Raw genomic sequence first — 14,378 nt, 5'->3', positions numbered from 1 at the left:
TGTGTGTGTGTGTATTTCACTCATCATCATCTCTCTTGCATTTGGCACAACATTTTTCTCTCATTTGTGTCCCATGACTCTCTTTATTCTATTTCACTCATCATCTTTTATCTCTTGTATTTGGCACAACATTTTTCTCTCATTTGTGTCCCATGTCTCTCTTTATTCTCTCTCTCACGTGCACACACACACACACACACACACACTCTCTCTCTCTCTCTCTCTCTCTCTCTCTCTCTCTCTCTCTCTCTCTCTCTCTCTCTCTCTCATTTTTCTTTCTTTTCTCTTCTTCCTTCTCTTTCTCTCTCTCTCTCTCCCCCTTTCTTTCTTTTTCTTCTCCTCCTGCCTCTCTCTCACTCTCCCGCCCTTTTCTTTCTTTTTCTTCTCCTCCTACTCCTCTCTCTCTCTCTCAATTTTTTTCTCTCCATTCTCTCTCTTCATCTCCTTCTCTCAATTTTCATTACTCTCTCCCTCTATTTTCTATCGCATCATCTCTTTCGCACAAATATTTTCTCTCTCTATCCCCATTCTCTCTCTCTTCTTCTTCTCTCTCTAACCCCATTTTCTCTATTCACTCTCCTCTCTCTATTTTCTTCTCTCTCCATTCTCTCTTCTTCTCCTCTCTCTCTCTCTCTCCATTTTCTCTCTCTCTCTCTCTCTCACACACACACACAATTTTCTTCTCTCTCTCTCTCTCTCTCTCTCTACCCTCATTTTCTCTCCCGTTATTCTCCCCCCTCTCTCACAAATTTCTTCTCTCTCTCTACATTCTCCCTTCTCCTCTCTCTCTCACATAAATTTTCCTCTTTACCCCCTCTCTCTCCTTCCTCTTTCTCTTCTTCTTCTTCTTATCTCTCTTTTTCTTTCTCTTTACCCCCATTTTCTCTCTCTTCTTTCTCCCTCCCTCTCTTTCTCTCTCCATTTTCTCTCTCTACACACACTCTCTCTCTCTCTCTCTCTCTCTCTCTCTCTCTCTCTCTCTCTCTCTCTCTCTCTCTCTCTCTTCCCCCACACTACGCCTATCAAGCCTTCTACTATCATTGCCTCAATCCCATGTTGCCAGCTTGTTGCCTCCCTATTGCTAGCCTGCCCACTGCCATGTTGAGCCTTTTGCTATCATCAGTCCGCTCTTCCACCTACCTGCACTACTCTTTCCCCACACTACGCATGTTAAGCGTTCTACTATCACTGCCTCAATCTCGTGTTGCCAGCTTGTTGCCTCCCTATTGCCAACCTGCCCATTGCCATGTTGAGCCTTTTGCTATACTCAACCCACTCTTCCACCTACTTACACTACTCTTTTGAGAGAGAGAGAGAGAGAGAGAGAGAGAGAGAGAGTGTGTGTGTGTGTGTGTGTGTATTTCACTCATCATCATCTCTCTTGCGTTTGGCACAACATTTTTCTCTCATTTGTGTCCCATGTCTCTCTTTATTCTCTTTCACTCATCATCATTTATCTCTTGCATTTGGCACAACATTTTTCTCTCATTTGTGTCCCATGTCTCTCTTTATTCTCTCTCGCACACACACACACACACACACTCTCTCTCTCTCTCTCTCTCCCCCTTTTCTTTCTTTTTCTTCTCCTCCTACTCCTCTCTCTCTCTCTCTCAAATTTTTTCTCTCTCCATTCTCTCTCTTCATCTCCCTCTCTCAATTTTCGTTACTCTCTCCCTCTATTTTCTATCGCATCATCTCTTTCACACAAATACTTTCTCTCTCTATCCGCATTCTCTCTCTCTTCTTCTTCTCTCTCTAACCCCATTTTCTCTATTCATTCTCCTCTCTCTATTTTCTTCTCTCTCTCCATTCTCTCTTCTTCTCCTCTCTCTCTTCATTCTCTCTCTCTCTCTCTCTCTCTCTCTCTCTCTATCTATCTATCTCTCTCTTTGCCCTCATTTTCTCTCCTATTATTCTCCCCCCTCTCTCACAAATTTATTCTCTCTCTCCATTTTCTCTCTCTACATTCTCCCTTCTCCTCTCTCTCTCTCATAAATTTTCCTCTCTATCCCCTCTCTCTCCTTCCTCTTTCTCTTCTTCTTCTTCTTATCTCTCTTTTTCTCTCTTTGCCCCCATTTTCTCTCTCTTGATTCTCCCTCCCTCTCTTTCTCTCTCCATTTTCTCTCTCTACACTCTCTTTTTCGCTCCTCTCTCTCTCTCATTAAAAAATCTACTATATTTTTAAAAAAAATCTTATCATTTTTCATTAATCTCTCTCTCTCTCTCTCTCCCCCCACACTACACTTGTCAAGCCTTCTACTATCACTGCCTCAATCCCGTGTTGCCAGCTTGTTGCCTCCCTATTGCTAGCCTGCCCACTGCCATGTTGAGCCTTTTGCTATCGTTAGCCCCCTCTTCCACCTACCCGCACTACTCTTTTCCCACACTACGCCTGTCAAGCGTTCTACTATCACTGCCTCAATCTCGTGTTGCCAGCTTGTTGCCTCCCTATTGCCAGCCTGCCCATTGCCATGTTGAGCCTTTTGCTATTGTCAACCCGCTCTTCCACCTACCTGCACTACTCTTTTGAGAGAGAGAGAGAGAGTGAGTGAGTGAGTGAGTGAGTGAGTGTGTGTGTGTGTGTGTGTGTGTTTCACTCATCATCATCTCTCTTGCATTCGGCACAACATTTTTCTCTCATTTGTGTCCCATGTCTCTCTTTATTCTATTTCACTCATCATCATTTATCTGTTGCATTTGGCACAACATTTTTCTCTCATTTGTGTCCCATGTCTCTCTTTATTCTCTCTCGCACACACACACACTCTCTCTCTCTCTCTCATTTTTCTTTCTTTTCTCTTCTTCCTCCTCTCTCTCTCTCTCTCTCTCTCTCTCTCTCTCCCCCTTTCTTTCTTTTTCTTCTCCTCCTACCTCTCTCTCTCTCCCCCCTTTTCTTTCTTTTTCTTCTCCTCCTACTCCTCTCTCTCTCTCAAATTTTTCTCTCTCCATTCTCTCTCTTCATCTCCCTCTCTCAATTTTCATTACTCTCTCCCTCTATTTTCTATCGCATCATCTCTTTCACACAAATATTTTCTCTCTCTATCCCCATTCTCTCTTTCTTCTTCTTCTCTCTCTAACCCCATTTTCTCTATTCATTCTCCTCTCTCTATTTTCTTCTCTCTCTCCATTCTCTCTTCTTCGCCTCTCTCTCTCTCTCGCTCACAATTGTCTTCTCTCTCTTGCTCTCTATTCTCTTCTTCTCTCTTTATCTCTCTCTCTGCCCTCATTTTCTCTCCCGTTATTCTCCCCCCTCTCTCACAAATTTCTTCTCTCTCTCCATTTTCTCTCTCTACACTCTCCCTTCTCCTCTCTCTCTCTCATAAATTTTCCTCTCTCTACCCCCTCTCTCCTTCCTCTTTCTCTTCTTCTTCTTCTTATCTCTCTTTTTCTTTCTCTCTTTGCCCCCATTTTCTCACTCTTCATTCTCCCTCCCTCTCTTTCTCTCTCCATTTTCTCTCTCTACACTCTCTTCTTCTCTCCTCTCTCTCATTAAAAAATCTACTATATTTTTAAAATTTTTTAATCATTTTTTCATTAATATCTCTCTCTCTCTCTCTCTCTCTCTCTCTCTCTCCCACACACACACTATGCATGTCAAGCCTTCTACTATCATTGCATCAATCCTTGTTGCCAGCTTGTTGCCTCCCTATTGCTAGCCTGCCCACTACCATGTTGAGCCTTTTGCTATCGTTAGCCCGCTCTTCCACCTACCCACACTACTCTTTCCCCACACTACGCATGCCAAGCCTTCTACTATCACTGCCTCAATCTCGTGTTGCCAGCTTGTTGCCTCCCTATTGCTAGCCTGCCCATTGCCATGTTGAGCCTTTTGCTATCATCAACTCGCTCTTCCACCTACATGCACTACTCTTGAGAGAGAGAGAGAGAGAGAGAGAGAGAGAGAGAGAGAGAGAGAGAGAGAGAGAGAGAGAGAGAGAGAGAGAGAGAGAGAGAGAGAGAGAGAGAGAGAGAGAGAGAGAGAGAGAGAGAGAGAGAGAGAGAGAGAGAGAGAGAGAGAGAGCATTGCTCCTCCTCGCTAGTCACTAAGCCCCAATAGCCTTGTGGTTTGTGAGCAACTACTCATGCACTTGCAAAAAGCAACAGATAGAGACAGTTGCTCTTCCACTTGCCCTTGCTACTGGGGGATAGAGAGAGAGAGAGAGAGAGAGAGAGAGAGAGAGAGAGAGAGAGAGAGAGAGAGAGAGAGAGAGAGAGAGAGAGAGAGAGAGAGAGAGAGAGAGAGATGCTTCTCCTTGTTTATTTTTTTTTAAAAGATAGAGAGACGCATGCTCATCACCACCCTCACTACTATTGAGACAACCTGGGCACATGAGGCCCATCCATCTAAGTAACCTATCATACTTTAACACAATCACAAGCACATGTATGCTAAACCTTGCTAGAGGTAGGGCCACATCTTCTAATAGGATTTCATCAGGTAACCTTCTTGAAACCTTTTCACAAAATGGAAATTTGGGCACATGAATAATACAAAATCCGTTTTAGCAAACCTTTTCATAATTGGAATTTTGGGCACATGATCAATTCAAAATCACTTATGCAAATGTAACACATTTTTTAAAATCAATGACTTTTGGGGATTCAAACCCCGACATGAGGTCTACCAACAAGGCCTTGCCTTCCTAGACACAAATAATCTAACAAACACACAAAGCATGCAAATGCTTATACACACACATATGTAAGCATGCAAGCACACATATGACAAAGGACCACACACATGATTGTGTATTTAAAAAAAGAGAAAAATCAGACGCCACAAACAATGCAAATGCAATTAAACAACAGAAGTAAACGACTCTTTTTCTAATAAACTTGGAGAAAACTGTATAAAACATCATACCATGCATCTGCATCACAAAAATCAAAACCATTAAAAAAAACCATTATACTCTTCCATGTTGTCCTCTTTTCTTGTTTCACTAGCATTGCTTTCCTCATCTTTCTCCTCCTCACTTTTCTCCACAACCTCATTGTTTACTTCAAGACCAGATGATCTAATAGTAAAATCTCTAAACAAAGCTCCTTGCATAACAATTGACTTCTAGGTTTCCTTTGCCTATACGACCTCCTCTCACTACCCCCTATTGTTTGGGGATTCATAGAATCAATCAGTTCTACCTCTCCACTCTTTGTTACAAAGTTGTGCAAGATAGAACATGTTATTGCAATATGAGGAGCTAATGAAGAATGAGCATTCAACTCCCAAAGAATTCACCACCTATTTTTCAATATACGAAAATCATTTTCAACCACAACTCTTGTTGACATGACGATCAAAAACTAATTTTTCATTCAAGTATAACCCACCTTTTGATCTAAACTCTTTAAGTACAAATGATTTTTCTTGATAGGACGAGTCTGCAACAATATACAATCGAATATTTTCACATTGTATTTGGAGTACTGGTTCTTGCAATACCTATTCCTTAACCAACTTATCTTATAGGGCAGACTCCTTAAAATGTGTTAAGTCATACACACCTCCAGGGGTATTACATATAGCACTCCAAAATGTTTTTTTGGAGTCTACTATATTGTATAGCAACATTTGGAAATCCATGACAATTAACATAATGTGATGGGGTTTTTTTGTTCATCTAAAAGATGATGAAGTTGGATATGGGATTCATCTATTGCACCACACATGTTTGGCAATGATGTCAAAGCTTCAAACTCATTAATAATCCTACGTAAATGATCTCCCAACAAGATTGTGAGGCCATTACACATTAGTATCCATTTGGAGCAAAGAATACCCACAATGGCCTTAGTGTATTTCCTAATTGTGCTATACCTTAATGCAAATATTTCAACAATCACTGTAGCAAAGTGTTTGTGTGCCAAGCGCAATAAGACACATGTGAGTGCCAAATCACTGGAGATTGGGCTTCTAACAAAATACGTTTTCTTTTGCTGATGGTAGATATGGCTCTGCTTGTGCCTTTAATGATGAAAATTATCATATCTTATCCTATAAAATGTTGGTTTTCCAACACTTCATGCCATAGGCCTAAATGAAGTCTTTGCCATAGGGTTACTTGCCTAGGAAATATCCACGAGAGGCAAAGCCCGTAATCGGGAGAGTCCACAACATTGATTGCAAGGATGAGATGATATAGAATAACATCGCTTTGAAGTACAAGGTCAATAGTCTTGTGAACTCTGTGTCCTCGACTCTAGTATGGACATATCCAAGAAAAATATATTTGCCTCCTTGTCCATCCTATAAGAATAAGCATTGGATGCATAGAACCATCTTTTGCTAGCTCTCTCCCCTTGCTACCTCTCTCTTATTAATCCATCACAAATCATTAAATTATAACTATAAGGAAATTTGTTAACATTACCTTGTTACATTGCACTGGAGGTCTACATAACAACTCTATGACACGAAGTTGCACGTTGGCCAAGATCTCTAACCTTTTGGTTTCTTTATCTTGTTTTATTTTGTATTGATCCCTCTCAAATGCAATCTATTGGCCTTCAAGTTCTCGTATTGTGCTACACATTGTTTGAAATCTATCGGCCACAATGCATGAGTGCAAGCTTGGGATTTTATCTTTAGGTTTGTTAGCTTTCTTGACTTTTTGACATTTTAGCTCTGTGTCTTCATTTTCTTTCTCCATGCTGGATGCTTGCAGTGTACTCTTCATGACCACATCATCATCGATGTCCTTGCAAGGAGGTATTTGCCCTACATTGGTATCAATTGCTGCTAGAACTCCAACCATTTCGGGCGTGGACCCCAAAATGGCATCCATGGATGCATAGAATGGCCATGAAGATGGCACAAAACCTATCAGTCCTACTAACTTCTTTTCTTTTTTATATTGTTTTTTAAGTGTGTCTATTTGGTTTCTTACCTGGTCAACAATGTAACTTCCCTGGATTTCTCTATTTAGTGCAAATGTTACGTTCTCCCAATCCTTGGACCTAAGTCATCCCTTCTTCATGTGAATGCACATGTCTTCATAGCACTTAATCAAGGCATGTGTGTTGTTATCCTCCCACTCCACTCAAGCACGCTTCTCAACCTAAGATGTGCTAGAGCTATTAGGATTCTCTATAGAACACCTTTTTCTAGTAGGTGTAGCTCATTTGGGCAAGTGGGGATGTCCCTTTCTCTTGACTCATCCAACCACAATTGTGGATCCTTAAACCACAAGGGTAGAAAACCCTAAACCACTTTGGCCATGGAACAAACCACAAAGTAAATGCATTCATCATTCATGATCCGAAACATTAATGCGATCCAGTTTGGCCATGAGCTTTTCCCATGGCAACCACAAGGAATAGCACTTTTCTCATGGACTTGAATTCATGAATCCAACCACAAGGATAGACCCTCAAAACACAACCCTTAAACAAGAATGGTAGGTCCAAATACAATCATTCACCATAGCAACCACATTAGATGCATCATTAGATTCATTGTATTCACACTGTATGCATTTGATTCATTAAACTCATTCACCATTCATGAACACATTTATACATTGCATTCATTCATACATTGCTATTGAAATTAAACTCATTCGCCATTCATTAATACATATATACATTGCTTTAGATACATTACATTGCATCATTCATACATTCATGCAAACATGGCAACCATGATACATTCATACATACATTGCATAATACACACTTTGGCCATGGACTACATTCATTTATACATTTATCATGCATTCGAAATGAAACTCTTTCATTCATTTGTATGCTGCATTAGATGCACCACATTCATTCACTAGAGGCTTTACATTGCATTTAATGCATTGCATTGCATCATGCATTCATCCATAAATTGCACTAGATGCATTACATTATGTCATTGTTTCACACATTGGATTATATGCATTTGAATGTGTTTTGTACATTAGATCTCATACACTCTTTTAGAGAGCATTCATTCATTCATTCATGCATGGATTGGCAAAACAAGGAAGCAATGAAAGCTTACCTAAGAATGATGCCACAATCATGCCAATTCCAAAAACTGCAATGAAACCTACATGAATAGAAGGGTAGATTGCAATTTAAAATTGTTGAAATATTCACCATTCATTGCATTGATAATCAAGATTGTCCCAAATGCATGCAAGCTTGAAACATGGTAGGGAGGAAAGAGAATTTTTTTGGGCCAAATCAAATATCGATTAGAGGTGCATGCTAAGATATGAGATAGAATATCAATCATGCAATCTAACCATGCATCCCTTCAGCAAACATCAAAATGAATTTAATTTGTTGTAGGGACATGTTCAATCGTGCTGGGGGTGCATGTGTGCTACAATGATGTTGTGCCTATAGGTATTAGTAACTTACGAAAGGATATTAAGATTCTCTTTCTATTTGGGCAACCCATGGCAAACAAGACCTTGTGCAAACGTTACCCTACAAGGTGATGATCCATGTGGTGATAGGCTAGTAGATGTCTTGATCAAATGGACTCTTGCCTACCTATATCCATGGCTGCATTCTATTAGGCACATGGGAGATCTAGTAGGCAACATTCTGTTTGTAGTGGAGGGGCCCTCGTTTATCATCATTCCAAAAGGTGCCTAAAGTCTAACAGAAACCTTTGCATGTGTGCGCACGCACGCATGCACACGCACACGCGCACGCGCACGCGCGCGCGCGCGCACACACACACACACACACACACACACACACACACACACACACACACACACACACACACACACACACACACACACACACACACACACACACACACACACACACACACACACACACACACACACACACACACACACACACACACACACACACACACACACACACACACACACACACACACACACACACACACACACACACACACACACACACACACACACACACACACACACACACACACACACACACACACACACACACACACACACACACACACACACACACACACACACACACACACACAGAACCAACTACCTTGTCAGATTGAGAGAGAGGTGGGAAACTTCTTTTTTTAACTTTAATTTAAAAGTTCTAGGGTTGGAAGAAGTTCCAAGTTTGGGTTGGAGAGAAAAGTAGGAAGTAAAGTATATACTGAGAGGGAGAATTTGAAAGAAAATAGGTCCTAAAGCCCTAATTTTTTGGTTAGAGCATACAATTGTGAAGTATCTATAATGCCTTAAACAAGAATTTATCAATGAGGACCAAAATACACGCCCCTTGTGTGGAGAGGGTTGTGCACCTCTCTACACCCTTGGTCTTGAAAATCTTAGCTTTCTAGAATCCAATAGGTAGATGTGATCATCATATCTTGTTGTGCTTTCGTGAAATGTAAAACATGATGGCCTAGTTTGATGTCACTTCAATTAGTTTCAATCTTACTTGGAGAACTTGTGAGACACCATTGTGGATTGAAATTACATTATGCTTGTCATAGTTGTTTAATTATATATGCACTAAAGAAGGGAAGTGATCAGAACTTTAAAAACACAAAATTCAACATGCAAGAATCAAATGTACGGCCATTGCTTTCATTGTTTGGTTGATTATTTCTCGTTACGATATATTAGATCAATTGATTGCTTTTGTCTTTGATTATTTGCTTTGATCTTAATTGATGCCTCATTTATTATACTCCTGCACTTGTGCGCACTCCACACATAGAGTCATATATCCTTACATCCCCTTACACACTCATCCCCTTGTCACATCTAATATGCCCAACTGAGGAGCCCTCAATGGTACAATTTTGACTTCTTATGTTGATAATTGAGTTTTTAAGATTTTTATTCCGTTATCTTATGAAATGTGAGTTCAATGCAATGCACGCAGTATCCATTCATTTATTTTTGCATTTCATAAGACATGTGACCTAATTTGTCATGAATCATTTTTAATGTAGGGTACAGGCACACTAACACAATTTTATACATAAATAACTAAGAGGAGGCTCTCTTTTGGCTAGGAATGGAGCAAGAGTTTGTTGAGGAGAAGTGATGATAGAATTTTTTATTTTCTACACCAAACAGAAAACTCTTCAAAGTTCAACTCCATTAGGGCTATACTAAATGTTCATTTTAATATAAAAGAGCTCTTGGATGATTTTACTATGATAAGCTTTAGGTTCATAGGCAATATTATTCTAGCAATGTAGATACTCTTGTAGTTGATGGCTATATGCATTATGGTGGTGTTATTGAAGCAACCAATGCTCCTAGCACAACTCTTATTACTGGTGAAACCTTAACGATAAGGAGTTCAAGAAGCATGAAGTGAATTCCCCTCATTACAAGGATCGATGGTTATGTCTCCTTGTTGATAATGATATAAGATTTCTTGTTTTCCTTCAACATATGGAAGATACTTCTTCAAGCATAGTGGAAGAGAAAAAGGGAGAAGATGCTACAAGTATGCATGAAGAAGTTGAAGAGAAGATAGAGATATTTCGAGAGGAGAATGAGCACTACTTAGTTTGAGGTTTTGGTTTTGCTATGTTTAAGAGTGAGAACATCGCAAAACTAGAGGAGAAGGAGATAGATTTGAATGTAGAAGTTGAAAAATACCCTCTTCTTTTTGTGCTAACATTTCCTTCTTACCTCATTAATAAGACAATATATGTGTTGCTGAAGGATATTCAACATCTTTTCAATCTTAGGGAATATTATTGCTTGGCTATCCTTGCGAGTTGGAGCTAGAATGACAAGGATTTCATAAGTTATAAACCATACTCACTTGCAATTCTTGATGTGGAGGGGGAAGATTTTCAACATAACTCCATAGCTTTATATTCAGGTGTTGATAAGATTATGGGCTATGCAAAGAAGGGATTGCCCATAGAAGAAGAGTCCTCATAGGTCCAAAATACACTTGTCATTGAAGAGATGGGGTGTGAAGACAAACCAAAGCCTCCTTCAAAGGAGAAGACGAAGAAAATAAATCTTGATATAATGAGAGCCTTATTGAAGAAGATGAAAACCCCAAGGTTTGTATGCTTCTCCATTTTCTACCTACTTTCCATTGTTACAAATTATGGCCCCCCATGTAACAAACTTAAGGGCTATTTTGGCATGTTGCTACAACTTTGCAAGCTTTGACCACTCATGATATGTATTTCAAAAGCTTCTAGATTTTTCCCACACCCTTAAAGGCCTTTCATGCACACATTGTGTCAATTTGCAAGATGCACCATTCAACTATACCAATGCATATTCACACCACACAAAAGGTTATCGCACGCAAATGTATGCTTTTCTACAAGTTTGCACAGATTATTTCCTGATGCAAAATAGGGTTACAATTGATGAAACTGGTTGTAACATCTTGGATGGCAAAGTTGTGCAAACTCCATCCAATTTAATGAAGTTTAAATCTTCAGACCCTATTTCAAAAGAGGTGGAAACAATGTCAAAAGCTTTAATGCAAATGTCTTAACAATGCTACTTAAGGTTAAATGAGGCCTCATGTGTGAAGGACTTCTTATTTGATGGTTGTGAGAGGCATTGGGAAGCTAACAACATTGGATGCAATGGACTATACAATTTTTGTCACAACATGGTCCCCCTTATCCTAGTCCTCTATAATTTATCACTAGCATTCATCAGGTGCTCTATCACTAGAGTTCCTTCATACACAAGGAATGCTAGGCTACTTCACAACAACTTTGTGTGAAGATGCCATGGAGCCATTGTCTTTCATTTTCCTCATCTTTCTCTCTATTTCTCTCAACTTTAATCTTGCTCTTGCACACACACACTCTCTCTCTAATATATTCCCTTTATTTTTTCCCTCTGTCTATCTCTCTCCCCCTATATTTTTTCCTCTATCTCTTTATAAAATTATTATTTTCATCTCTCTATGTTTTTTAATCTCTCTGTCTCTCAATGTTTTCTTTCTTCTTTCTCTCTCTCTCTCTTTCTCCCCTTATAAAACTTTTTCCTCTCTCTCTCTCTCTCTCAATATTTTCTTTCTTTTTCCTCTCTCTTCAAAAAATTTTATTCTCTTTAAATCTCTCCCTTATAAATTTCTCACTCATTCCCTCTCTAATTTTTTTCTCCTTTCTCTTCTTCTCACCTCTCTCTGCCCCATCTCTTTCCTCTCTCTTCAAATTGTTTTCTTTCTTTTCTCTCTTTTCTCACCTCTCATTCTCTCTCTCTCTCTCTCTCTCTCTCTCTCTCAATTTTCACACACATGCACACACACACACACACACACACTCTCTCTCTCTCTCTCAATTTTCACACACACACACACACACATGCACACACACACACACACACTCTCTCTCTCTCTCTCTCCCTCTCTCTCTCGGTCTCTCTCTCTCCTCTTCATTTTTTTATTTTCTCTCTCTTCACACCTCTCACTTTCTCAAAATTTTATCTCTTTCCTCTCTCTCTCTCTCCCTTCAAATTTCTTTCTTTCTTTTCTCTCTCTTCTCATATTTTTCCTCTCTCTCTCCCCAAATTTTTTCCTCACTCCCCAAAACTCTCTTCAAAAAAATTTATTTTTTCTCTCTCTTCTCACCTCTCTCTCTCTCTCTCTCTCTCTCTCTCTCTCTCTCTCTCTCTCTCTCTCTCTCTCTCCCCCTCACACTTATTCAATATGTCACCCTTCTTTTGCTTGCCTCTACTCATCATTGCCACCGCTAGTCATCCTTATCAATGTAGTTGCCCATTGTCACACTACTCTTGCTGCCCTACTAGCCACTTGCTATATCACATTGTTTGTTGTCGATGCCTATTCTATTTTGTGCACATACACACACACACACACACACAGAATCTTGCCTACCATAGCCACATGCTACATACTATATGTGTAGAGTAGAGAGCGAAAGAGAGAAGAGAAGAGCAGAGTAGAGCAACTTGCAGATTTAGGTAAAGTGCATGATTTGGAGCAAACATGCATCATTAGAAGGGCGAACATAACTTGTGCATTGTGCTCCTACTTGAATGGTCATGTCTAACTTGAAAACCACTTTTATTGATCAAGTGGTGGAGGCTTTGGGAGGCAGGTGGGGGGCGGGGCGGGGGGGGGGGGGGGCGGGCGTAACAATTCGGATGCTAAGGAGGGGGAAGAAATGGTTCCATGTACAAAGATGGTGGTTCCCTAATCCAAAGTTGAACCTAGTCCTGATGTGCAGCCACTAGTCAAACAAACAAACATGCTTTTGATGCTTTGATGGAAGACCCTAAAGAACCTTCACCTGATGATCATAAGCCGCACTCTTATCCTCATGTCGCATCTATCATTCAGGAATCACTAGATTTAGATTAGGAAAATTTTCTAGAGTTTGCTAATACATTACTAGGAGATCATGTCTAGCACAACTGTGAGACCTTCCATGTCCAGGATCAAGGTGATGTTTTGGAAAGTGTTGTGGATACAAAGATAGTTCATTTTCAACATTTTATGAAAGACAAATTATCCTTTTCATTACAAGTTGAATCCTAGTTCTTTCTTGGACTTTCCACTAGTTGACTTCCCTTTTGTTGCGTGGCTATATGATGCAAGAGATTTTTGTGGGACTACAAGGCTTTTATGAAGTAATGTTAAAGTCAGCCACGAATCTAATAATCTTCTTATCAAAGTGCCTTTGTTTTTTAATTGCTGCCTTATTCATTGCATGCCTTGGCAACCTTTGGTTGATTTCCAACAGTGCTTGCTTCAATAAGAGTGCCCAGTGTGGGTAGACGTGGAAGCTTGCCCTGCTGTGTACTAGCCTTTGCTAAAGGAAGCTATGGTAGCTATTGATACAATCTTGGTGCCTCCCAGTTTAAGGGCCACAAATTGTAATCACATGTGTACTTAATGGGATACCTCTTGCAAGAGGTATCCCATAACATACACAAATTGATACCTCCCATTTTAAGAGCCACAAATTGTAACCACATGTGTACATTAGGGGATTCCTCTTGCAAGAGGCCTGACTAGCAGAGCTAAATTACCTTGGCATGCCATCGTTGCATTTTCGTTTGAAATGGGGCACTTTTACTGGCCATTGTTTCTCTTGTGGGTAGTTGAGGCGTTTCATGATTAAATGCCCAAAAAAACATGTAGCTCTAGAGGTTGGGAGCGCCATGGCTATTAATGAGGATCTTATGGTGGACAATCTTTTAGATGATGAGGCCCCTACCATGATCAATGCAAACAAGGGGAAAAAGCCTATGCTGTCTTTTAATCACCTGGTTGGGTGGATGTACACCTTGAAACAAGAAAGAAGAGTGCTATTGGCTTTTTAGCTATTATGCCTAGCCTAGCCCAAGACTCTCTATGTACCTATATGTGACAAAAAGAAAAGGGCCCCTTGGCACGTCCAAATAATGACATGGTCTCTTTTTCCCCTCTGACACTTTCTATAGCGAAAGGTTCTATGA

Source organism: Lygodium microphyllum, chromosome 14, assembly GCF_053477565.2.
Source record: "Lygodium microphyllum isolate KBCC chromosome 14, Lygodium_microphyllum_v1.1.10, whole genome shotgun sequence".
NCBI lineage: Eukaryota > Viridiplantae > Streptophyta > Polypodiopsida > Schizaeales > Lygodiaceae > Lygodium > Lygodium microphyllum.
Note: the sequence above shows the minus strand (reverse complement) of the source record.